Below are 25,900 nucleotides of genomic sequence, written 5' to 3' on the forward strand. Positions count from 1 at the left end.
TTAGGGCCTGGTCAACCAGGCTGTTACTGCTGGCTGCACGCAATCCAACGTACGAGCCACAGCCCGGCTGGTCAGGTACCGACTTTAGGTGCTTGTCCAGTGCCAGCTTGAAGACTGCCAGGGGTCTATTGGTAATCCCCCTTATGTATGCTGGAACGCAGTTGAACAGTCTCGGGCCCCTGACACTAATTGTGTTGTCTCTTAACGTGCTAGTGACACCCCTGCTTTTCATTGGGGGGATGTTGCATCGTCTGCCAAGTCTTTTGCTTTCGTAGTGAGTGATTTTCGTGTGCAAGTTTGGTACTAGTCCCTCTAGGATTTTCTAGATGTATATAATCATGTATCTCTCCCGCCTGCGTTCCAAGGAATACAGTTTTAGGAACCTCAAGCGCTCCCAGTAATTGAGGTGTTTTATCTCCGTTTTGCGCGCCGTGAAGGTTCTCTGTACATTTTCTAGGTCAGCATTTCACCTGCCTTGAAAGGTGCTGTTACTGTGCAGCAATATTCCAGCCTAGATAGAACAAGTGACCTGAAGAACGTCATCATGGGCTTGGCATCCCTAGTTTTGAAGGTTCTCATTATCCATCCTGTCATTTTTCTAGCAGATATGGCGTCTAATTCACAGCTTCCGCGTCGCATTTTAGTAAGTTTATTCAAGTATACATAAATACAGGTGGTATAAACCTTGGTAATAAATACCGACAAGTTGGTTTAGAAAGACACGTAAGCAAACACTATAACATATTTATTAGAAAACGTTTCGGTTCTGGGACCTTGATCACTTCAGAAGTGATCAAGGTCCCAGAACCGAAACGTTTTCTAATAAATATGTTATAGTGTTTGCTTACGTGTCTTTCTAAACCATAAATACAGGTACACAGATTATCTTGCATAGCAGTATATGTGTAGAGAACCTATGATAACCCAAAAAAGTCTGACATTTCCATTCTGTCGTCCAATCACTAGGTTCTTCCATTTCATTTTCTAGCTAGACATTTACAGATGTATGTCTTCCTCGCTTAGTGTCGCGTTGAATTAACAGCTAATATTACTAACGGACACTACAAAAATAAGAGAAATATTCACAAACTATCCGGATCTTCTTCCATCCTCCCATTTTTGCCTCTCACTCTTCTATCTTGTGCACATATTTATTCAAATTTAGTGATATTTCTTAGTGTGTAATATATTTTCCTGATCAGAATATTAATTCCTTCAATATTACAATAATTTCACTTCATTTAATTAACTTATTACATTTTATAATAAAATTATAGGAAATATGTTGGTTCCCCGTGACTTATCACCTTTTAAGTTAATTAACATTACACATCTGAATTATATCAACATTATCTCTACCAATTATTACATTTAAATCATAGAAAAATTATCAAAAATTTCCACACACATGCAATGTATATATAATATTGTATTCACTACACCAACTGTCCCCAATGGAAATAAGTCACTTTGACTTTTTTGGGTTATCCTGGGTTCTCTATACATATGCTGCTATGTATGATAATCTATGTAACTATATGTGTATGCCTGAATAAACGTACCCTTTCATTTCTTGTTAAAATTTGCACCTGCATTAGATAAAGGATTTTTTACTGTTTTCAATCATCTCCATATTATTTACAATGTAAATAAACCTATTATTTGAGCTGACAAAATGACTAGTGAGCGAGTGTGGTGGAACTCATAATACTCGACTAACCTGTCTTTCTCTCAGTCTAGTGTTGAGTGTCTCACTGTCAGCATCACGTGCTCGCCACCTCATCAGTAAGGTACCACATCTCTACCACTTAACACGTCTTTCTAAATTGAGTTTTAATTACAATTTATTTGTCCGTAGTTGTGCGCATGGACATTTCGAGTTTAATCTTTATGAGTATTTAACATAAACGAATATGATACCAGGGGTACCATAAAACTAGCGAGTGATTGACTGTAGCAAGTGTATAATAACGTGAGTACTGGACCTCATCAGTTTAGTTTAATATATTTATTATGCACCCCATACCCATCCTGTGGGCGGTAGTTAAAAGATTACAGAGGTACATAATAGGTCCAGGGACTGGGCCCCAAAGTTTTGATAGCTGAGCAAGTTACAAAGGTAATGAACTCCAGGTAGATCTGGTCACAATCATCAGAAATTCCAGATTCACAGTTATTTAGACTACTTGTCCCAGCCTTCGTCTCTAGTGTCCTGTAGATTTTTTTTAATAAACATTTGCATATACGTATTTTGTTAAATAGTTCATCTGCTCGAAATGCTCATGCATGCTAGTGGCTTTCATTGTGCTTAACGGTGTTTTATAACATTTAAATCCCACATTGTATACTATGTAAAGTAATAAAACAATTGAATTAGCGTAGTTTGTATGTTTATTTATATTCATGTTTATATTTTCTATATATCGGTGTATCCTACAAGGCAGAGTGACTAGCTATCGTCCCAGTAGGCATAGATATGATTCAGTGGTGACTTACAGACTGCTGTCTCTACTCTATTTTCAAAGTACAAGCCACTGTAACTTACTACTCATCTCCAAAACTCAATCTGACTACCCGCACTCCCTAAATACTTTCATAGTTATTTTCACACTACGCGAACTACACAAAAACGGCTTTACTACTATTAAACACGCTCACACATGCCTACTTGACGCTCAACTCTACTCTTTAAAACTTTCTCACCCCTACGAGTTTAGCGCCCCCTCCTAAATATAATAATAATATGAAACTTTCTTCACACTCTCCTTACCATCCTTTTCTGATGTTTCCCTGCACTACCTTCCAACTACCTCAGATTTATACACTCAATCATCATCTCGTGCTCCACCAAACCTACTCACAACCCTTCCACTCTGACATTATACGTTTCATACTACTGAATCGTCTTACAATTGATTGATTTCTTTTTCTGCATAAGGAAATTAAAATCTTAAATCTTAAATCTTCATCAGAGTACAAAACAAATTCTGGCCACAAAATAGAGCGAAACACCAACGTCAAAGACCTGGGAGTGATCATGTCGGAGGATCTCACCTTCAAGGACCATAACATTGTATCAATCGCATCTGCTAGAAAAATGACAGGATGGATAATGAGAACCTTCAAAACTAGGGAGGCCAAGCCCATGATGACACTCTTCAGGTCACTTGTTCTATCTAGGCTGGAATATTGCTGCACACTAACAGCACCTTTCAAGGCAGGTGAAATTGCTGACCTAGAAAATGTACAGAGAACCTTCACGGCGCGCATAACGGAGATAAAACACCTCAATTACTGGGAGCGCTTGAGGTTCCTAAACCTGTATTCCCTGGAATGCAGGCGGGAGAGATACATGATTATATACACCTGGAAAATCCTAGAGGGACTAGTACCGAACTTTCACACGAAAATCACTCACTACGAAAGCAAAAGACTTGGCAGACGATGCAACATCCCCCCAATGAAAAGCAGGGGTGTCACTAGCACGTTAAGAGACCATACAATAAGTGTCAGGGGCCCGAGACTGTTCAACTGCCTCCCAGCATACATAAGGGGGATTACCAACAGACCCCTGGCAGTCTTCAAGCTGGCACTGGACAAGCACCTAAAGTCGGTACCTGACCAGCCGGACTGTGGCTCGTACGTTGGTTTGCGTGCAGCCAGCAGCAACAGCCTGGTTGATCAGGCTCTGATCCACCAGGAGGCCTGGTCACAGACTGGGCCGCGGGGGCGTTGACCCCCGGAACTCTCTCCAGGTAAACTCCATGTAATATATACGCCGCCTATTGATTTACACTAAGTTTCCAATGTTGCCAGCCTCCTCTTCCTGTAATTACTCTGATCACTATATATATATATATATATATATATATATATATATATATATATATATATATATATATATATATATATATATATATATATATATATATATATATATATATTATTATTAATTTTATTATCACACTGGCCGATTTCCACCAAGGCAGGGTGGCCCGAAAAAGAAAAACTTTCACCATCATTCACTCCATCACTGTCTTGCCAGAAGGGTGCTTTACACTACAGTTTTTAAACTGCAACATTAACACCCCTCCTTCAGAGTGCAGGCACTGTACTTCCCATCTCCAGGACTCAAGTCCGGCCTGCCGGTTTCCCTGAACCCCTTCATAAATGTTACTTTGCTCACACTCAAACAGCACGTCAAGTATTAAAAACCATTTGTCTCCATTCACTCCTATCAAACATGCTCACGCATGCCTGCTGGAAGTCCAAGCCCCTCGCACACAAAACCTCCTTTACCCCCTCCCTCCAACCTTTCCTAGGCCGACCCCTACCCTGCCTTCCTTCCACTACAGACTGATACACTCTTGAAGTCATTCTGTTTTGCTCCATTCTCTCTACATGTCCGAACCACCTCAACAACCCTTCCTCAGCCCTCTGGACAACAGTTTTGGTAATCCCGCACCTCCTCCTAACTTCCAAACTATGAATTCTCTGCATTATATTCACACCACACATTGCCCTCAGACATGACATCTCCACTGCCTCCAGCCTTCTCCTCGCTGCAACATTCATCACCCATGCTTCACACCCATATAAGAGCGTTGGTAAAACTATACTCTCAAACATTCCCCTCTTTGCCTCCAAGGACAAAGTTCTTTGTCTCCACAGACTCCTAAGTGTACCACTCACCCTTTTCCCCTCATCAATTCTATGATTCACCTCATCTTTCATAGACCCATCCGCTGACACGTCCACACCCAAATATCTGAATACATTCACCTCCTCCATACTTTCTCCCTCCAATCTGATATCCAATCTTTCATCACCTAATCTTTTTGTTATCCTCATAACCTTACTCCTTCCTGTATTCACCTTTAATTTTCTTCTTTTGCACACCCTACCAAATTCATTCACCAATCTCTGCAACTTCTCTTCAGAATCTCCCAAGAGCACAGTGTCATCAGCAAAGAGCAACTGTGACAACTCCCACTTTGTGTGATTCTTTATCTTTTAACTCCACGCCTCTTGCCAAGACCCTCGCATTTACTTCTCTTACAACCCCATCTATAAATATATTAAACAACCACGGTGACATCACACATCCTTGTTTAAGGCCTACTTTTACTGGGAAATAATTTCCCTCTTTCCCACATACTCTAACTTGAGCCTCACTATCCTCGTAAAAACTCTTCACTGCTTTCAGTAACCTACCTCCTACACCATACACCAGCAACATCTGCCACATTGCCCCCCTATCCACCCTGTCATACGCCTTTTCCAAATCCATAAATGCCACAAAGACCTCTTTAGCCTTATCTAAATACTGTTCACTTATATGTTTCACTGTAAACACCTGGTCCACACACCCCCTACCTTTCCTAAAGCCTCCTTGTGCATCTGCTATCCTATTCTCCGTCTTACTCTTAATTCTTTCAATAATAACTCTACCATACACTTTACCAGGTATACTCAACAGACTTATCCCCCTATAATTTTTGCACTCTCTTTTATCCCCTTTGCCTTTATACAAAGGAACTATGCATGCTCTCTGCCAATCTCTAGGTACCTTACCCTCTTCCATACATTTATTAAATAATTGCACCAACCACTCCAAAACTATATCCTCACCTGCTTTTAACATTTCTATCTTTATCCCATCAATCCCGGCTGCCTTGCCCCCTTTCATTTTACCTACTGCCTCACGAACTTCCCCCACACCCACAACTGGCTCTTCCTCACTCCTACAAGATGTTATTCCTCCTTGCCCTATACACGAAATCACAGCTTCCCTATCTTCATCAACATTTAACAATTCCTCAAAATATTCCCTCCATCTTCCCAATACCTCTAACTCTCCATTTAATAACTCTCCTCTCCTATTTTTAACTGACAAATCCATTTGTTCTCTAGGCTTTCTTAACTTGTTAATCTCAATCCAAAACTTTTTCTTATTTTCAACAAAATTTGTTGATAACATCTCACCCACTCTCTCATTTGCTCTCTTTTTACATTGCTTCACCACTCTCTTAACCTCTCTCTTTTTCTCCATATACTCTTCCCTCCTTGCATCACTTCTACTTTGTAAAAACTTCTCATATGCTAACTTTTTCTCCCTTACTACTCTCTTTACATCATTCCACCAATCGCTCCTCTTCCAGTTGGAAGATATGAAGAATGACATAGGTGATAATTCTCATCAGAGTAACGTGACTGGAGACATTCACCTGAGCACTTATATGTTTCTGTCAAGTCTCACCGCCTCAGATGTTGTTTAGATCATTATTAGACCAGGTAGATAAGTGTTCTTCCAGGCAGGGCTCCATCTGTATACACTTGTGACAGATGGTAGGAGAAAGTGTCACCGATAACAGTGCTTTGTGCAACAACCCAGCCTCTCACCCACCCATCCATCAACCACTACATCCACCACAACCACCCAGCCTTAACTACTTCATCCACCACAACTACCCAGCCTTAACTACTTCATCCACCACAACTGCCCAGCCTTAACTACTTCATCCACCACAACCACCCAGTCTTAACTACTTCATGCACCACAACCACCCAGCCTATTACCTGGAGTTTACCTGGAGAGAGTTCCGGGGGTCAACGCCCCCGCGGCCCGGTCTGTGACCAGGCCTCCTGGTGGATCAGAGCCTGATCAACCAGGCTGTTGCTGCTGGCTGCACGCAAACCAACGTACGAGCCACAGCCCGGCTGGTCAGGAACCGACTTTAGGTGCTTGTCCAGTGCCAGCTTGAAGACTGCCAGGGGTCTGTTGGTAATCCCCCTTATGTATGCTGGGAGGCAGCTGAACAGTCTCGGGCCCCTGACACTTATTGTAAGGTCTCTTAACGTGCTAGTAACACCCCTGCTTTTCATTGGGGGGATGTTGCATCGTCTGCCAAGTCTTTTGCTTTCGTAGTGAGTGATTTTCGTGTGCAAGTTCGGTACTAGTCCCTCTAGGATTTTCCAGGTGTATATAATCATGTATCTCTCCCGCCTGCGTTCCAGGGAATACAGGTTTAGGAACCTCAAGCGCTCCCAGTAATTGAGGTGTTTTATCTCCGTTATGCGCGCTGTGAAGGTTCTCTGTACATTTTCTAGGCCAGCAATTTCACCTGCCTTGAAAAGTGCTGTTAGTGTGCAGCAATATTCCAGCCTAGATAGAACAAGTGACCTGAAGAGTGTCATCATGGGCTTGGCCTCCCTAGTTTTGAAGGTTCTCATTATCCATCCTGTCATTTTTCTAGCAGATGCGATTGATACAATGTTATGGTCCTTGAAGGTGAGATCCTCCGCATGATCACTCCCAGGTCTTTGACGTTGGTGTTTCGCTCTATTTTGTGGCCAGAATTTGTTTTGTACTCTGATGAAGATTTAATTTCCTCGTGTTTACCATATCTGAGTAATTGAAATTTCTCATCGTTGAACTTCATATTGTTTTCTGCAGCCCACTGAAAGATTTGGTTGATGTCCGCCTGGAGCCTTGCAGTGTCTGCAATGGAAGACACTGTCATACAGATTCGGGTGTCATCTGCAAAGGAAGACACGGTGCTGTGGCTGACATCCTTGTCTATGTCGGATATGAGGATGAGGAACAAGATGGGAGCGAATACTGTGCCTTGTGGAACAGAGCTTTTCACCGTAGCTGCCTCAGACTTTACTCTGTTGACGACTACTCTCTGTGTTCTCTTAGTGAGGAAATTATAGATCCATCGACCGACTTTTCCTGTTATTCCTTTAGCACGCATTTTGTGCGCTATTACGCCATGGTCACACTTGTCGAAGGCGTTTGCGAAGTCTGTATATATTACATCTGCATTCTTTTTGTCTTCTAGTGCATTTAGGACCTTGTCGTAGTGATCCAATAGTTGAGACAGACAGGAGCGACCTGTTCTAAACCCATGTTGCCCTGGGTTGTGTAACTGATGGGTTTCTAGATGGGTGGTGATCTTGCTTCTTAGGACCCTTTCAAAGATTTTTATGATATGGGATGTTAGTGCTATTGGTCTGTAGTTCTTTGCTGTTGCTTTACTGCCCCCTTTGTGGAGTGGGGCTATGTCTGTTGTTTTTAGTAACTGTGGGACGACCCCCGTGTCCATGCTCCCTCTCCATAGGATGGAAAAGGCTCGTGATAGGGGCTTCTTGCAGTTCTTGATGAGCACGGAGTTCCATGAGTCTGGCCCTGGGGCAGAGTGCATGGGCATGTCATTTATCGCCTGTTCGAAGTCATTTGGCGTCAGGATAACATCGGATAGGCTTGTGTTAACCAAATTTTGTGGCTCTCTCATAAAAAATTCATTTTGATCTTCGATTCTCAGTCTGGTTAGTGGCTTGCTAAAAACTGAGTCATATTGGGACTTGAGTAGCTCACTCATTTCCTTGCTGTCATCTGTGTAGGACCCATCTTGTTCAAGTAGGGGCCCAATACTGGACGTTGTTCTCGACTTTGATTTGGCATTGGAGAAGAAATACTTTGGGTTTCTTTCGATTTCATTTATGGCTTTTAGTTCTTCCCGTGATTCCTGACTCCTATAAGATTCCTTTAGCTTAAGTTCGATGCTGGCTATTTCTCTGACCAGTGTCTCCCTACGCATTTCAGATATATTGACCTCTATTAGCCGCTCTGTTATTCTTTTCCGTCGCCTGTAAAGGGAGCGCCTGTCTCTTTCTATTTTACATCTACTCCTCCTTTTTCTTAGAGGAATAAGCCTTGTGTATACATCGAGTGCCACCAAGTTAATCTGTTCTAGGCATAAGTTGGGGTCTGTGTTGCTTAGTACATGTATATCTTCCCAGCTTATATCGGTTAGAACTTGGTTTACTTGGTCCCACTTTATGTTTTTGTTATTGAAGTTGAATTTGGTGAATGCTCCCTCGTGACTAGTCTCATTATGTCGGTCTGGGGCTCCACGCATACATGTCTGAACCTCAATTATGTTGTGATCTGAGTATATTGTTTTTGATATGGTGACATTTCTTATCAGATCATCATTGTTAGTGAAGATGAGGTCTAGTGTATTCTCCAGTCTAGTAGGCTCTATTGTTTGCTGGTTTAAATTGAATTTTGTGCAGAGATTTAAAAGCTCGTGTGAGTGTGAGTTTTCATCAGAGCTGCCTCCTGGTGTTATTACTGCAACAATATTATTTGCTATATTCCTCCATTTTAGGTGCCTTAAGTTGAAGTCCCCCAGGAGCAAGATGTTGGGTGCAGGAGCTGGAAGATTTTCCAGACAGTGATCAATTTTTAACAGCTGTTCCTGGAATTGCTGGGATGTTGCATCTGGAGGCTTGTAGACTACCACAATGACTAGGTTTTGGTTCTCGACCGTTACTGCTAAAACTTCCACTACATCATTTGAGGCGTGAAGCAGTTCTGTGCAAACAAGTGACTGCAATGTACAGGGCAACCCCCCCCCCTTTTGCCTGTTCACTCTGTCACATCTGTATAGGTTTTAACCTGGGATCCATATTTCGTTGTCCAAGTGATCCTTTACGTGGGTCTCAGTGAAAGCCGCGAACATTGCCTTTGCCTCTGCAAGCAGTCCACGGATGAAAGGTATTTTGCTGTTTGTTGCTGGCTTTAGACCCTGTATATTTGCAAAGAAGAATGTCATCGGACTGGTGGTATTGTTGGTACTGGGGGGGGGGATTTTTTTTTCGGCATTAGTATCTGCATCTGTTGGTTTGGAGTGGAGGCCATCGACTGTGGTTCCACTCCAGGAATGACTGGATTTGGTGTACGATTTCTGCCATTTCCTGCCAGTTTTTTTTCCTTCCTGGCAATAAAAAACCTCTCCCTCTTGAGTGGCTGTGGCTACCCAGGTTTTCTCATGGCCTGGATGTTTTGTATCTTTTTGTCCCCTTTAGATGGTGTGCTTGGCAATTTAAGTTATAGCACAGTCTTTCCTGTACTGAAGAGGTACACATTTCAGGGTGAAAAAGCCTACAGGAAGGGAGTTTGCATTTTCCTGTTGTCATATGGGCATGGCATTTTCTAGGGTGGTCATAGTTGCACGTCCCGTCTGTTTTTCCAGATTTCCCATGTCTGCAGATACCAAGTGCATAGTATGTGCACAGGCTTGGTTTCCGTTTGCCTTGGGTTTCTGTGACTGTATTCCCTGTTGGTGCATGTTTCCCTGTCTTATTCCTATCCTCTCTAGCACCAACAATGGAGCCCCCACCAGTTGTTATTGGTAATATATCCTCACTATTGCTAGTGGAGTCCTCTTGTTTGCTATTTCCTGTGGTATTTCTAGTTTGCAATATTGGTTTTATCTTATCTTTGACTACACTTGTTTCCCCACTACGGCTCCTGTCCCCTATGAGGTCATTTATATGTATTCCTTCATGCGTATAATTCCCGACTACCTGGACAAAATCTCCAGCTTCACCATTACTGTATCCCAGGACAGCACCTCCAGCTTCACCATTACTGTCTCCCAGGACAGCACCTCCAGCTTCACCATTACTGTCTCCCAGGACAGCACCTCCAGCTTCACCATTACTGTCTCCCAGGACAGCACCGCCAGCTTCACCATTACTGTCTCCCAGGACAGCACCTCCAGCTTCACCATTACTGTATCCCAGGACAGCACCTCCAGCTTCACCATTACTGTCTCCCAGGACAGCACCCCCAGCTTCACCATTACTGTCTCCCAGGACAGCACCTCCAGCTTCACCATTACTGTATCCCAGGACAGCACCTCCAGCTTCACCATTACTGTCTCCCAGGACAGCACCTCCAGCTTCACCATTACTGTCTCCCAGGACAGCAAATCCAGCTTCACCATTACTGTCTCCCAGGACAGCACCTCCAGCTTCACCATTACTGTATCCCAGGACAGCACCTCCAGCTTCACCATTACTGTCTCCCAGGACAGCACCCCCAGCTTCACCATTACTGTCTCCCAGGACAGCACCTCCAGCTTCACCATTACTGTATCCCAGGACAGCACCTCCAGCTTCACCATTACTGTCTCCCAGGACAGCACCCCCAGCTTCACCATTACTGTCTCCCAGGACAGCACCCCCAGCTTCACCATTACTGTCTCCCAGGACAGCACCTCCAGCTTCACCATTACTGTATCCCAGGACAGCACCTCCAGCTTCACCATTACTGTCTCCCAGGACAGCACTATCAGCCCCACATTTATACTACTTCATCCACCACAACTACCCAGCCTTAACTACTTCATCCACCACAACTACCCAGCCTTAACTACTTCATCCACCACAACCACCCAGCCTTAACTACTTCATCCACCACAACCACCCAGTCTTAACTACTTCATCCACCACAACCACCGAGTCATAACTACTTCATCCACCACAACCACCCAGCCTTAACTACTTCATCCACCACAACCACCCAGCCTTATCTACTTCATCCACCACAACCACCCAGCCTTAACTACTTCATCCACCACAACCACCCAGTCTTAACTACTTCATCCACCACAACCACCCAGCCTTTACTTCATCCACCACAACCACCCAGCCTTATCTACTTCATCCACCACAACCACCCAGCCTTAACTACTTCATCCACCACAACCACCCAGTCTTAACTACTTCATCCACCACAACCACACAGTCTTAACTACTTCATCCACCACAACCACCCAGCCTTAACTACTTCATCCACCACAACCACCCAGTCTTAACTACTTCATCCACCACAACCACCCAGTCTTAACTACTTCATCCACAACAACCACCCAGTCTTAACTACTTCATCCACCACAACCACCCAGCCTTAACTACTTCATCCACCACAACCACTCAGCCTTAACTACTTCATCCACCACAACCACCCAGCCTTAACTACTTCATCCACCACAACCACCCAGTCTTAACTACTTCATCCACCACAACCACCCAGCCTTAACTACTTCATCCACCACAACCACCCAGCCTTAACTACTTCATCCACCACAACCACCCAGTCTTAACTACTTCATCCACCACAACCACCCAGCCTTAACTACTTCATCCACCACAACCACCCAGCCTTAACTACTTCATCCACCACAACCACCCAGTCTTAACTACTTCATCCACCACAACCACCCAGCCTTAACTACTTCATCCACCACAACCACCCAGCCTTAACTACTTCATCCACCACAACCACCCAGCCTTAACTACTTCATCCACCACAACCACCCAGTCTTAACTACTTCATCCACCACAACCACCCAGCCTTAACTACTTCATCCACCACAACCACCCAGCCTTAACTACTTCATCCACCACAACCACCCAGTCTTAACTACTTCATCCACCACAACCACCCAGTCTTAACTACTTCATCCACCACAACCACCCAGTCTTAACTACTTCATCCACCACAACCACCCAGCCTTATCTACTTCATCCACCACAACCACCCAGTCTTAACTACTTCATCCACCACAACCACCCAGCCTTAACTACTTCATCCACCACAACCACCCAGCCTTAACTACTTCATCCACCACAACCACCCAGTCTTAACTACTTCATCCACCACAACCACCCAGCCTTAACTACCTCTACTTACTCCATCCCAGTTTCAGGAGTGATGTTAATGGCGATACTCAAAGTATAATGCAGATTTTTTGAAGACATTTCTCTAAACTTTCCTCCAGACTGTAAATCTATTGTCATTCATAAATATATCGATAATGCAACATACAAGATATTGCTTATTTGTACTAAAGGGCTTTCATTTTTCTAAAAACTATGTTACCTTCTTAACTGCAAAAATAATTACACTAAAAAGTACATTTGTATTTACTATTAAAAGGCGTATGAAGCTTTCATCGATAATACTAATTTTATATATACTATATTTTTTTTTTTAATATTTCAGTTGTGTATTAGTTGACGGTACTTGTGGCAGTGATAAAAGTAGAGCTTTATATTTTGTTTAGGTAGTGAATAACTTTCATACTCGTGCCAATATTATTATAATCAAAACTAAGTGCTAAACCCACCAGGGTTGTGGAAAATTGCATTTACTTGGATGTATAATTATATACATAATAGTAAATGAACAATGATAACTATTATTTATCAGTTAGACAAGTAGGAATTTGGGACACTTAGGTCGCAAAAAATGTCCCCCTTCGATACCTACCACTGTCATATCCACAAGTTGCTCTGGACCTATTAATTAAATGAAATATACATACACCAGGATTGCTGGTAAATATATAAATTTGTGGACTGTATATTAAAAATAAATGGTTATATATATACACAATTACATAACAAGGAAAATATATCTTAATATCACTCACCAATTTGACTGGAAATTAATGTGTATCATACTCAGAAAACCTCACTCTAACTAAATCTATGAAAATAATGCTGGCCAGAATTACACACAAATCTAGAGAGCTTATCTGAGGTTCCTGGAGCTGTCTTGTCCAGTTATCTGATATCTCAAGTTATGCAGGAATGCACATCCACCAATTTCGCCTCCTATTTGAGAGGTGTCAACACAATTTTAACCTCTAGAGTCTTGAGCATGAAAAATTCTTCCCATTACACCAACGTTTGTACAAAATTCAAAACCAAGATGGCGAGTGTCTCTTCTTTTTTTCGATAACATGCTTCTTTTAAAAATACAATATAGGGCATCTATTTACCTATAAATTACCGTATTTCCGGAAAATATATACAGTATTTTCCACAAGGGTCATATAGCGCTGCTCTCGTGCCAATAAATAATTATAAAGGTAATTCTTATTATGTGTGAATCGGGTTAAAGTTAGATTCGATTTCATTAGTTTTTTTAACTACATTGTAAAATGCCATGAACTGGCAGTCTAACAGCTCTCTTAAAAGCCTCACTGATGATGTCTTTTGCTCTTCCAGGTTCAGTACACTTCTCATCACAGACCCTGACCCCATATCTCGTCCTGTAACTCCTCTAGACTCCCAAGATCCATCATATCTTCCATTGTCCATGTTCAGACCTCCCACATCCCAACACGAACTTCAGCAGCTTTGAGCCGTCCACTTGGAGACAACCTCCATCACCAACTTGTAGGTTCAAGCACTACCCCAGCAAGTATCAGCTTCCAGCACTCGCAACTCTTTCCATACTTTTAGCTTCCATAGCTAACTTGAAGCCTACATTTAAATTAATTTCCCCGAGATCACCCACCCTCCACCGCTGACGTTACACCCGCGTAAATTAATGACTCCTTCCTGATACTATGGTGAAACTCCATATTTATCACTTTCCATAGTTCACACTAGTGAACAGCACCACAGCGTTATAATCACAGAGAGACTTTCTAAACTTTACAAAGACTTCAACTGAAAACGAGACACTACCTCTGTGACATTAACTGAACGTTGATGTTTCCACTCTCAAGCCAACTTACTCGTAATTACTCACAGCTTGTTGTCAACCAAAGTTACCTCAGTCATACAGGAAACCGTTCCATTATCATCTGACAATAGTAAAAAAAGTTTTGCAGCTCCCGCTCATTATCACTGCTGCCTCTACACTGCTTCCTGGTGGCGGCGTTCCCAAGAAAGGCTCTCACGTGTGATGGGCGCTGCAGGCAAGAGCTCCTAATAAAGGATAATTAACTTCAGTGATCCCTGGCACATCGTTATTGCTCTATTATTTGTTTACTTCTAGTGTACAGCCAGTATGAGACTTCAAAATTTCTGCTTCATGAAGTTTAATGTGAGCATCTAAACCCCAGCTTGCGCGACTGAAGTTATACACATAATCTTCCTCGCTGAACACTTTCCTAACATTGACATTTGCTTACACACGAAAACCGTTTTACACTTCAGTACTGTCCACACGACGTTACTTAGAACCTTTAAATGAGATGGGAGTGCTAATGGACAACAAGGCCAGAGTGTGGATGCTGCGTGAGCTGGTTGTCATGGTGACAGTAGTAACGATGCTCGCACAGACGGAGGCAACTTGTGGATCCTGCAGCGAACGTTTGAAGCTGTCGCTCATCTGCTGCCTGTTTGAGGGGCGTTGCTGCCTGCTGTGAGTATCTTATATACAGTACTTACATTAATGTATCAAACACTGATCGATGCAAGGTGAGAAACCACTTGGACACAAATGTGAAACATAAGTAAGAGATTTGCCTTAGTCTTTGTTGAAGATTATTATTATAGTTAAGCGCCAGACGTGAAAGGGTTAAACAGAGCTCATTATATACATGGGGAAGCGCTAAACCCGCAAGTCATACAGCGCCAAAGAAATGTGAGGTAATTAGGTTTGACCCGAAGTGGCGAGTAGCTTTATATTATTCGCGGAGGTCCCCTCATGGAAGGTTCCTTGATGTTGGTGAGGGGCTCTTGATTTAGGGAATTGAATCTGTGCTCCAGTTCCCCGAATTAAGCCTGAATGCCTTCCACATCCCCCCCTGAGCGCTGTATAATCCTACGGGTTTAGCGCTTCCCCTTAATAATAATAATAATATTCGCGGAGGAGCGCTAAACCCTTAGGGGTCATACAGCTCCTGGGGGAAATGTAAGGCATTCAGTTTCATTTCAAGGAACTGGAGCACAAGTTGAATTCCTTAGATCAAGAGACTAATTAATAGTCCAAGTCGGACCGAAACGTCATAAGTGTCTTTCTCCTATGTGAGGGTTATTTGTGTATGCCAGTCACAGTGTTGTGCTTTTTTATTCTTGTATCTTAAACATACGTGCGTATATATAAGATACAAAGTGTGTGCTGTAGTTGTGACACCAGTGAGGGAGACAAGAATTTCTCAACTCCCTCTAACTGGTACCACTCCATATATATATTTTTTAATATCTCCTTGGCTTATATTAGGATTTTATCTTCCACTTGTGTTCTCTCCCTCCTATGTCAGACTTTCTCGTCTATCTTGTCAATGAGGCAATCGGGTTTGATCCTACAAAAGAGAGGGTAGCTCCAGTTCGTTGAATAAAGTTCTTCACCTACATTAAAACACCCCTTTTCAAGATAGCTGGTAATGCCAACTCACTTCAGAAACTATGATATTACAACTACATAATAAGACGGAAATTTAGAAACAGTTCTGGAAATATCCAAAAGATATAAACAGTTATTCATTCTGATCAAGGAACTCCCCTTCATTAAGGAAGTGGGATCATTAACACTCATCCCTCAAAGAGCATACCGTAACTAGTACTGCTCACTGCAGGTTTTTGTTACAGGGTATCACCTATATGCCTTCGAAGGCTTTTCGAGTGTTTTCCTACTCTTGCAGTACTTGTAGCTCATGGGAAACGCCTTTGCCTTACAACAGAAAGATCCTAGCCTCAGTTCTCGAATGAACGGAGTCGTAGAAACAAGTCTTTTGTAGATTATATATTTAGGAAAAGGACGTACCGACCTCAACGAAATAGCCACAATGCTGACTGCCTTGGGTTATCAAAACAGTTTTCTTGAAGTCACAAATTTTGTACATGTTATAGCTAATCAGGAAATCCTCGTCAGGCAATCATCAAAAAGTGCTGCTTGATGATGCTTATGAAAAGGTATTAGACTTCACATATTTTTCTTCCATTTCAGGGATTAATAAGTTGAGGAACTTCCTCCGCCACTGAGATGAATGACCATGCAATACCAGTTAAACCTAAATATAAAAAAATGAGGGTTATTTTTTTGAATCTTATAAAATACAGTTTAGATTGCTGGCGACCAGGGTAGCATACAGTGAATGTTGTGATAAATTGTAAATAAACTTTATATCTGAATATTACACTTGGTTCAGAAAAAGGTGACATTATTGACATACTATATAGAAAGCCCCGGGTTACGCAGAACATTTCCAACTCCTAAATTACTTTTTTCTTTTTTTTTTTTTTTTTTGCACAAATCAGTTTTACAGGCTAATTGAATAACTATTATCCGACCTCAGACTAACAGCTACTCATCACTTATTATTACTACTGGAGTTTTTCAAGGAATTTGTTGGAAGTTTCAGTAAAATAATTTGCTATAATGTTTGTGAAGATTATAAATGTTGATCAAATACAAATGCAACTAATCTAAATTTAAAAATTACTGCACATGACATAAAGTAAACCGAAGGCCCATAGAATGCATAACATCTTGGGCAAAACTTAGCCTAATAACATATTGTCACAGTAGTGCAGAGTACACAAGTGAACAAGCTTCTGTGACAATGTTTTACCCTGTGTACAGCTTTATTAGGCGAATCGGTTTAATAAAGTTGTACATAGAAAGATGTGGTGTCAAAAGAAGTGCTTGTTGTGCACCTGGTTTTTTTTTTTTTTTTGAGCATTGTAACAGAGTAGAGGACACCCCAAACAGTTGCCAGTTATTTTATGACAGTGCGAAAAGAATTAAGCAAGTTAACCCAACTAAAAGCACTGGTCCAGATAATATCACGGTTCAGTTTCTAAAAGATGGTACCTCTGAATTGTCAATACCCATTGCTCAAATAAATTTATCCATCACCACTAATACCATTCGGGAGGGGTTCAAGGAGTTCAGAGTTACTCCTGTTTTGAAGAAAAATAGTAAGTCTGATGTCACCAACTATAAGTTATAATAAAGTTGGTAGAATTACCGACAATATGTAAAGTAAAAGTACACAAGTGCAACTAATGTGAGATTTTATTGTGGCAACGTTTCGCTCTCCAGGAGCTTTATCAAGCTTGATAAAGCTCATGGAGAGCGAAACGTTGCCACAATAAAATGTCACATTAGTTGCACTTGTGTCCTTTTACTTTACAACTATAGGCTAAGCGTGATGTCCAAAAATCTATTGGTGTACTGTCAAGTAAAGTATCTTGATGGCAAAAACGTTCTCCATAGTTACCAATCAGGTTTCATATCTTAGTCGACCGATATCTCCTTAATCTAATGGACTACCTAAGAACTCAAATGGGGAGGGAATCTCATAGGTATGGTGACCTCAGACTCGCAAAAGGCCTTCGATACAGTCAACCATATATTATGTAAGAAACTACAAGCTATCGGCATAGGTTCTGTAGACTGGTTTAAGTCCTACGTGAGCAACAGGAAACAAATTGTCAAGATCAACAACACAGAATCAGAACCCCTGCCAAGAGCATGTTGGGTTCCCCAAGGTAGCATCCTGTGTCCCTTATTGTTACCTGGAGGTTATTCCGGGGATCAACGCCCCCACGGCCCGGTCCATGACCAGGCCTCCCGATGGATCAGGGCCTGATCAACTAGGCTGTTACTGCTGGCCGCACGCAGTCCAACGTACGAGCCACAGCCCGGCTGATCCGGCACTGACTTTAGGTATCTGTCCAGCCCTCTCTTGAAGGCAGCCAGGGGTTTATTGGCAATTCCCCTAATGCTTGATGGGAGGCTGTTGAACAGTTTTGGGCCCCAAACACTTATGGTGTTTTCTCTTATTGGGGGCATTTTGCATCGCCTGCCCAGTCTTTTACTTTCGTAGGGAGTGATTTATGTGTGCAGATTTGGGACCATTCCTTCCAAGATTTTCCAAGTGTAGATTATGATATATCTCTCCCTCCTGCGTTCCAACGAGTACAAGTCAAGTGCTTCCAAGCGTTCCCAGTAGTTAAGGTGCTTGACAGAACTTATACGTGCAGTAAAGGATCTCTGTACACTCTCCAGATCTGCGATTTCACCTGCTTTGAATGGAGATGTTAATGTACAGCAGTATTCCAGCCTAGAGAGAACAAGTGATTTGAAAAGGATCATCATGGGCTTGGCATCTCGTTTTGAACGTTCTCATTATCCATCCTATCATTTTCTTTGCACGTGCGATCGTGGCACTGTTGTGATCCTTGAAAGTGAGATCCTCAGACATTACTACTCCCAGGTCCCTTACATTATTTTTCCGCTCTATTGTATGGCCAGAGTCAGTAGTATACTCTGTTCTAGTTATTATCTCCTCCAGTTTTCCATAACGGAGTAGTTGGAATTTGTCCTCATTGAACATCATATTGTTTACCGTTGCCCACTGGAAAACTTTGTTTATATCTTCTTGGAGGTTAACCGCGTCCTCAGCAGATGACAGCCTCATGCAGATCCTAGTATCATCCGCAAAGGATGATACGGTGCTGTGGTGTATATCTCTGTTTATGTCTGATATGAGGATAAGGAATAAGATGGGGGCGAGTACTGTGCCTTGTGGAACAGAGCTCTTCACTATGGCAGCCTCCGATTTAACTCTGTTGACCACTACTCTTTGTGTTCGATTTGTTAGGAAGTTGAAGATCCATCTCCCCACTTTCCCAGTTATTCCTTTAGCACGTATTTTATGGGCTATTACACCATGATCGCATTTGTCAAATGCTTTTGCAAAGTCTGTGTATATTACATCTGCATTCTGATTTTCTTCCAGTGCATCCAAGGCCATGTCATAGTGATCCAGTAGTTGTGAGAGGCAGGAGCGACCTGCCCTGAACCCATGTTGCCCTGGATTGTGCAGATTTTGGGAATCCAGGTGATTTGCAATCCTGCTTCTTAGCACTCTTTCAAAGATTTTTATGATGTGGGACGTCAGAGCTATTGGTCTATAGTTCTTAGCTAATGCTTTGCTGCCACCTTTATGGAGTGGGGCTATATCCGTTGTTTTAAGTGACTGTGGAATTTCACCCATGTCCAAGCTCCTCCTCCATAGTGTACTTAGGGCACGCGAGAGGGGTTTCTTGCAGTTCTTAATGAAAACAGAGTTCCACGAGTCTGGGCCCGGGGCTGAGTGCATAGGCATGTTGTCAATGGCTTTTTCGAAATCTATCGGAGTTAGGGTAATGTCGGAAATCTGGCATACATTTATGGAGTTTTGAGGCCGTCAGCGTCAAGTGTAAGCTTCTGTTCTATGCAGACGACAGTGCTCTGTGAGGTAAAGGCCCACAAGATATAGCTAATGTATTATCAACTGAACTTGAGTCCTGCAGCCAATATTTTTTTTTTATTAGCACATTGGCCGATTCCCACCAAGGCAAGGTGGCCCGAAAAAGAAAAACTTTCACCATCATTCACTCCATCACTGTCTTGCCAGAAGGGTGCTTTACACTACAGTTTTTAAACTGCAACATTAACACCCCTCCTTCAGAGTGCAGGCACTGTACTTCCCATCTCCAGGACTCAAGTCCAGCCTGCCGGTTTCCCTGAACCCCTTCATAAATGTTACTTTGCTCACACTCCAACAGCACGTCAAGTATTAAAAACCATTTGTCTCCATTCACTCCTATCAAACACACGGAAGCCATGCTCTTTGGCACAAAAAATAAACTGAAAAGGGTGAATAATTTTAATGTCTAGTGTAATGGGGAACCTATCACTTTTTGCCCTACAAATCACCCAGAACAAAATGGTGAGATTCATCCTGGCCCTGGGTCCAAAAGAGCATGCAGGCCAAGATGAATTACAAAAACTGGATATGCTGAAGACAAAGTAAAACAACTGAAATTAAATCACCTTTATAAAATTGCTCACAAATAATGTTCAGAATATCTTGCTGCCAGGTTTGTCAAGGCTGGGAGCCAAAGCAGTTATAGTACTAGGGACAGGGAACACATTTGTAGCACCCACAGTAGGTGGTCAGGCTTCAAACACCTTTTATTGCACAGCAGTTAAGGAGTGGAACGGACTGCCTGCACATTAGCTAGTTCAGGGGGAGAGCCAAAATGTACCTAATGAATGTAGCTACAGAAAGGGAGCGATTTCTTGTACATTATTATTATAATCAAAAAGAAGCGCTAAGCCACAAGGGCTATACAGCTTCCGATTTCTTGTACAGCTAACATACATGTACCTATTACTGTGATCTGATAGTCTCTGTAATGTTATGTAAATAACCCAGTTTACCTTATTCCAAGTATTTTTTTATTGTAACTGATTTTCAAATAGATACTTGCCGTTTTAACTTGTAAAGTTTAAATAAGAAGATATTACAAGAGCCCCAATGGAATTAGCACTTTGTCTCACTTTTCTGAGTTATCTAGGTAGTCTGCATATATGCTATGTTAGATACTTTATGTAACTGTATTTATGTATACCTATACCTGAATAAACAAGGCCCCGTGGCCTGGTGGCAAAAGCTCTCGCTTCACACGGTGAGGATCCGCGTTCGACTCCCAGCGAAGGGGTGGAAACATTGGACGTGCTTCCTTATACACAGGTTGTATATGTTCACCCATCAGCAATATGGGTACTTGGGTGTTAGTCGACTGGTGTGGGTAGCATCCTGGGACAAAACTGGCCTAATTTGCCCAAAATGCTCTGCATAAGAAGCATCTTTCCTAAAGGGACTAGTACCGAACTTGCACAAGAAAATCACTCACTACGAAAGCAAAAGACTTGGCAGACGATGCAACATCCCCCCAATGAAAAGCAAGGGTGTCACTAGCACGTTAAGAGACCATACAATAAGTGTCAGGGGCCCGAGACTGTTCAACTGCCTCCCAGCATACATAAGGGGGATTACCAACAGACCCCTGGCAGTCTTCAAGCTGGCACTGGACAAGCACCTAAAGTCGGTTCCTGACCAGCCTGGCTGTGGCTCGTACGTTGGTTTGCGTGCAGCCAGCAGTAACAGCCTGGTTGATCAGACTCTGATCCACCAGGAGGCCTGGTCACAGACCGGGCCGCGGGGGCATTGACCCCCGGAACTCTCTCCAGGTAAACTCCAGGTAGTAGTATGTTATTGATGTCAGCTAGGACTGTATACCTTCTACATGCACTTGTAGTAAATATATTAGTGCTTGATACGGCGTAAGCTGTATTGGTCCTATAAGCCACCAACACAAGAGCTCTCAGGTGAGTGTCCTCAGTAGTAGACTGTCCATACTGGAAGAAATTAGAGAAAGTGCAAAGGTTTGCAACAAGGCTGGTTCCAGAGGTAAGGGGAATGTCCTACAAAGAAAGGTGGAGGATAGGAGGGTCAGGGGATTATTATTATTATTATAATCAAAAAGAAGCGCTAAGCCACAAGGGCTATACAGCGCTGCAGGGTAGGGAAGGAAGCGAGGGTATTGGGGGGCAGAAGGGGGTAGGGATGATCAGTATGTTACAGAAAACAGCGGGGCAGGGGATAGTGCGGGGGTAGAGGGTAGCAAGAGATTGAGGTAGAAAGGGCTGAAGGTATCAGAGTTTGTGAAGTCAGTTGTTGTCAAAAAGTCAATGAGAGAGTCCGGATGAAAGATGGGTCCATCAGAGAGAAGGGAAGGTAAAGAGAGAGCAGCGGAGCGAAGACGACGATGGAGGTAAATTCTGCGTGCTCGTAGATAAAGTGGGCAGTCTAACAGAATGTGGCTGACTGATAATGGAACCTGACAGTTCTCACAGAGAGGAGCAGGGCGCCTCTCCATGAGGTATCCATGAGTAAGACGAATATGGCCAATGCGAAGACGGGAGAGAGTAGTCTCCCAACCTCGACACTGGTGACAAGAAGATGGCCAGTAACCTATACTCGGTTTAATAGATTGAAGTTTGTTACCGAGCAGAGTAGACCAACGTTGTTGCCAACGGGTGTGAAGGTGGGTAGCTATTGCAGCAAAATAGTCCGTAAATGGAATACCTCTATATGAAACTGGTAGGTCATGTACTGCTGACCGAGCAGCAGTGTCTGCCTATTCATTGCCCTGTATGTCAACATGACCAGGGATCCAACAAAAAACAATATCTTTATGCTTGGTAAAGATGCGGCATAGCCAAAGTTGGATATGGAGGACTAAGGGGTGAGGTGTATCAAATTTCTGTATAGCCTGTAAAGCACTAAGGGAGTCCGAGACAACCACAAATGATGACACAGGCATAGATGCAATACGGATAAGTGCTGCAAGAATGGCATACAATTCAGCAATAAAAATACTAGCTGAAAATAGTAAATGCCCTCGTACGACGCTGTCCGGAAACACTGCTGTGAATCCTACGCCGTCAGAAGACTTAGAGCCATCTGTGTACACTGCAATGACATGAGAATGAGAGTGGAAGTGGTCAAGAAAAAGAGAGCGGGAAGCGACCGTAGACAGTTGGGCTTTCGAGCAAGGGAGAGAGAAAGAACAGACTCGAACAGCTGGAACTTCCCAGTGGGGTAGGGAAAAGTGAGATGCTACATGAACATAAAAAGGTGGTAATTGAAGAGAAGACAAGAGCGAATGTAGGCGAAGAGAGAAGGGACGGAGTAAACAGGGGCGGCAAACAAATAAAGAATGTCTACTAATATCAGTGACCATTCTATAAATGGAAGGATTGCGGAGATCATGAGAGCGTACATAGTAGCGAAGGCAATGGGCATCACGGTGATCGGATAAGGATGGAACTTTCGCTTCTGCATAGAGGCTCTCAACAGGGAAAGAGCGAAAAGCACCAAGGCATAAACGTAATCCTTGGTGATGAATGGGGTTAAGGCTAGAGAGAGTAGCAGGAGAGGCCGCTGAATAGATCTGGTCACCATAATCAAGTTTCGATAAAATGAGGGTGGAATGTAGGCGAAGGAGAGTTCGACGATCAGCTCCCCATGAAAGATGAGCAAGGGTTTTAAGAAGGTTCAGTCGGCTGTGACAAGTAGCCTTCAGAGAGGTAATGTGAGGTTTCCAGGATAACCTACGGTCAAAGAGGAGGCCCAGAAACCTGACTGTATCACGTTCAGGGATACGGGAGCCATAGAGGTACAAAGGATGATCGGAGATGACAGAGCGTCTAGTGAAAGTAATTTGGTGGGTTTTGGTACTGGAAAATTTAAACCCATGTGTGGTGGCCGAGGGTCAGGGGAGACATGATAACGACATACAAAATACTGCGTGGAATAGACAAGGTGGACAGAGACAGGATGTTCCAGAGATGGGACACAGAAACAAGGGGTCACAATTGGAAGCTGAAGACTCAGACGAGTCAAAGGGATGTTAGGAAGTATTTCTTCAGCCACAGAGTTGTTAGGAAGTGGAATAGTCTGGCAAGCGATGTAGTGGAGGCAGGAACCATACATAGTTTTAAGACGAGGTATGATAAAGCTCATGGAGCATGGAAAGGGAGGATCCAGTAGCGGTCAGTGAAGAGGCAGGGCCAGGAGCTGAGTATCGACCCCTGCAACCACAATTAGGTGAGTATATGGGTAGACTGACCTCTACTGAGAAGTCTACACAGCGGTATTGTGCTTTGTCATGGGATTCTCTCATACAGCATTTTTTTTTTTTTGCAGAGGTCCTGTAGCCGTGGGCAAGCGGGATGTGTCATGGGCAATGACTGAGCCCAAAAATTCCCGGCAACCCTTGGTGGTCCATCCCCATGCCCGCCCACACTGACTACCCATAAGTCCTGCCCATGAAGCACAAGTCACAGTACCGTGGCTGCAAGTCACAACTTACTAACTACAAACTGAAACTAGACGATGTTTCATTCCGTCCTGGACCAAAACTTTTAGTTTACATTTTTAAATGTGGGTTAGGTACAGTATCACAAAAACTATTGAACTTACAGTGCTGTATAGCCCTTGTGGCTTAGCGCTTCTTTTTGATTATAATAATAATAATATTGAACTTACAGTTGAGTAACTCTTGCAGAGTTAGGGTACTAATGATGAAACGTTTACCTTACCTGAGGCTTCATCAAGTCAAACATTGGCTTGATAAAGCCCCTGGTGGGCTAAACATTGGCTTGATAAAGCCCCTGGTGGGCCAAACATTGGCTTGGTAAAGCCCCTGGTGGGCCAAACATTGGCTTGGTAAAGCCCCTGGTGGGCTAAACATTGGCTTGATAAAGCCCCTGGTGGGCTAAACATTGGCTTGATAAAGCCCCTGGTGGGCCAAACATTGGCTTGGTAAAGCCCCTGGTGGGCCAAACATTGGCTTGGTAAAGCCCCTGGTGGGCCAAACATTAGCTTGGTAAAGCCCCTGGTGGGCTAAACATTGGCTTGATAAAATCCCTGGTGGGCCAAACATTGTCTTGATGGAGCCTCTGGTGGGCCTAACATTGGCTTGAAAAAAATAAAGTCCCTGGTGTCAAACGTTTCCTCATTAAAGCTTGCTAATGTTGAACATGTGTTTATTTACAAATTTGTTGGTTAGTTGTGGACTTATGCCCTATGTACCTATTCCCTAATGTTTGAAAACTGTTATAACACTTGAATGTCGTCACTTAACGCCTGTCAAATTGACATGGTATAATTTTTCAATTTCATTCATAAGCAAAGAATGACTCAAGGGTGCATGCATCAACACACACACACACACACACACACACTGCAGCTGAAGTATTTCTTCAGCCACAGAGTAGTCAGGAAGTGGAATAGTTTGGGAAGCGATGTAGTGGAAGCAGGATCCATACATAGCTTTAAGCAGAGGTATGATAAAGTTCACAGTTCAGGGAGAGTGACCTAGTAGCGACCAGTGAAGAGGCGGGGCCAGGAGCTTGGACTCGACCCCTGCAACCTCAACTAGGTGAGTACACACTTAACATGTCAGCTGTCTCCCACTGAGGCAGGGTGACTCAAAAACAAGAAATACTTTTACCATCATTCACACATAATCACTGTCTTTACTAATGCGCCCAGATACGACAGTTGAGATGTCACTCCAAACAGCCAACATCCCAAACCCCTCCTTTAAAATGCAGGCATTGTACTTCCCACCTCCAGGACTCAAGTCCAGCTAACTGGTTTCCCTGAATCCCTTCACAAAATATTACCCTGCTCACACTCCAACAGCTCATCAGGTCCCAAAAACCATTTGTCTCCTTTCACTATCTAACAGACACATACATTATATATCTGACTAAAGATACATAGGTTTTCTGTACCGAACATTATATTTTCATATCATTCATTGTGTGTAGTTACTGTAGGTTCAACAAACAAATTTTGTTAAGGACATTCAACAAGCTGGCTTGACATATGTATGACTGATGAATGTTGCACTACTGTACCTCTCCAATAATAAATGTATATTTTATGCA

General features: G+C 42.9%; 1 long non-coding RNA gene across 1 annotated transcript; it reads left to right on the forward strand.

The window, feature by feature from the left end:
- The first annotated feature begins 1,739 nt into the window (after window positions 1-1,739).
- On the forward strand, window positions 1,740-25,900 carry LOC138853001 (uncharacterized). Its single transcript, XR_011392237.1, has 3 exons — window positions 1,740-1,790; window positions 13,873-15,019; window positions 24,150-25,900. It is a non-coding gene; the product is annotated as an uncharacterized lncRNA (long non-coding RNA).

Source organism: Cherax quadricarinatus, chromosome 20 (assembly GCF_038502225.1).
Source record: "Cherax quadricarinatus isolate ZL_2023a chromosome 20, ASM3850222v1, whole genome shotgun sequence".
Lineage (NCBI taxonomy): Eukaryota > Metazoa > Arthropoda > Malacostraca > Decapoda > Parastacidae > Cherax > Cherax quadricarinatus.